This window comes from Dreissena polymorpha, chromosome 13, assembly GCF_020536995.1.
Source record: "Dreissena polymorpha isolate Duluth1 chromosome 13, UMN_Dpol_1.0, whole genome shotgun sequence".
NCBI lineage: Eukaryota > Metazoa > Mollusca > Bivalvia > Myida > Dreissenidae > Dreissena > Dreissena polymorpha.
In genome coordinates this window covers 50,288,207-50,290,949 of record NC_068367.1, presented here as the reverse complement: position 1 = coordinate 50,290,949, position 2,743 = coordinate 50,288,207, and positions in this window count along the sequence as shown.

Here is a 2,743-nt window from a genome sequence, read left to right as displayed (position 1 = left end):
CCCAGTGGCAACGAAAATCTCATAACCATTTTGTATCGCAGAGAGTGTCCTGATTTATTTTATGAGTCAGTGCAAGAGCATGTCGTGAGAAAATGTGTACTTACACGTGTTATTTGCTATATAAATTTATTACTTTATAAAAAGAAAAGTGTATACACGTCTTCAATATCATTCCAAGCGTGCTACCTTTTTTACAAACATCGTTTATTGACTCAATAAGTTAACATAGAAGTCATATATAGTTGTATTGCGATAACTCATTCCTGTACATAAAATAAGGATGTATATTGTTTGTTTTCGCCGTGGAACAGGTTGAATGGTGTTGATTTGTACAATTTGGTAATTCTTAAGGCATTCACAGTATGTGTCAATAATGATACAACTATCATTTCGCAAGTATAACGTAATGTCCGTTCTTATTTTACAGACACTATGTTTAAAGTAAAATTGAAAGTCTTATTATAATTTAATGGTTTATTACAAGGTCGTTACCCGACTGAATGTTTGTACACAGTTTGATGTCAACGAAAACTGATTGTATATACAATTGCGTTAATGTGTACATTATTTTATTGAACATTAATAACAAATGTATCATAAGTTGGTTTAAATTCGTTTATATTGTGTAACTCAAAAGTTATCAACGAGTCGACGTAATATTGTTGTAAACTCCTGCATCTTGTTCATTCAGTAAAACCGACAGTCCGTTTATTGGAGGATATTGTTAACACGGTCGTCACGTGTACTTGATGCCACATCCAAAATGGTATAAATAACGGATCCGAAATAAAACAACTTTCAGTTATGAAATCGATTCTAAAGTGTAAAAATCTTAACAATATTGATATATTCCTAGTCAAATAACATTTAGAAAAAAATATCAAGTTAAAAAACAAGATGCAGGTTAGACCATTAATATGTATTGTGTTTTGTATGTACTGTATTTAATATAATTTAAACTGAAAGCTATAGTGATCATTAAAGTTGGAAATGAATTCCTTTGTGGTTTTTTTTGTTATTAACCGAAAATACAACTAAACAAGATGTTATCTTATTAATTATATTGTGGTGATTAACATTTAAAACATAATTATTAATCTTAATTATATGCACACTTTGTTGAATAAGTTTGGTTTAACAAAACGTATTTACAGATAAAAGTTACATCTCTATTAAAGTGATATTATGGGCAATTTTCACTGTTGAATTGAGCTGAAAAGATTTAACAGGTCAAAAGAGTAAGTTAAAATGTGGTAACTGACCAAGCATCTGCAACTCATCTTGCTACCAGTTGTTTATAAAAAAAAATGTATTATATTCGATATTTTACATGATTCACACTGTCCTCTAAGCCGAAATGATTCGTAAAACAAAATAGTGTCTTTGCGTCGTATGAACGAATCTGAACTAAAATTAATTTAGATTCACATCGTACAACGAATCATTTCTGTTTTCAGTTGTCAACAAGAAAGTACGGTTGATATTCAAATGGATTATTTTCTCTTTTCGGAATATTGTGTAAGTATGTTGATGCTGCATTAACAAATATAAGTGTATATGAAGTGAAAACACCAAAAATAAACAACGGTTGCGATAGACACCTATAAACTGTTAGATGCCCATTATATCACTTTAATGAATAATGTTCGTAAATAAAGTACCGTCACAAAGAATACATTACATTTTCTCTAACTTCGCACATGCGAATCTGGGACGACACTTTACGCACATACATTAAACCCCATTTTCACAGGGCGAGGCTCAAATGTAATTAAATGTATATGTACAAATTTGCAAATTGCGGTGACTTTCAATTACTTTAGTTCGATTTTAAGAAAGAGAGTGGCAAACATTTGCATAGGACGTGTGTGTTTGTTGCTATCAATATCTACACATATCTAATTAGTTGTTGAGCGTTTTATATATGCACAAGCTTGCAGCTCAACTGTCAACAACAAGGATATCGAGACATCATAATTGTTTATGTAAAGCCTTTAAGATCTGATACAAACACACATTTACATTACTGTTTGCAACAAAAGGTTCGTGAGTGAAGAAATCGGACGTGTTGCCACTGGTTTGATGTATGGTACATGCCAAAGGATATGTATAAACGAATACGATATTGCATAGAAACAAATATTTTAAGATTTTCGTTTCAGGTGAAGTAAGAGGCACTCAAGGTGATGTGTCACATATTTTGAGCTCCTGTGTTTTTGCAAAAATACTCAGACAAAGCAGTGATAAACAAGGATTCTTTTACATGAAATGTGTGCAATGATGTGAACTATACAATGGACTAATTTTCAGAGAAATAAAAAAAAAAAGTAAAAAGGTGAAATAAAAAAAATTCTTTTGTTTGAATACTGAGCTAAAAATAAACTTTCCTTTTCATCGTAAGTGATATGAAACATGTTGGATCAATTATTGGATAAGCTTGGATAAGTTTCCGGTTCCGGTGAAAAAGTAAACACGTAAACTGAAAATAAAATGATGAAATAAAATTAACGCGAGTGATCTGAATGAATGTGAATGATTCAAGTGGATGGATTATATTAATATAGTTCGGACTATTGCAAGAAATTCAAGTAATGAAATTATGTTTTAACGTGCTTTATATGATATATTAAGCTTTCAATTTCCCCCGTTAAATTTTCGAGCGGGTGGGGAACCCTTTTTTTCAATTTTATAAAGATATATATAAAGCAGTCACAAACTTATCAAACAGCTGACCAACAAGTTT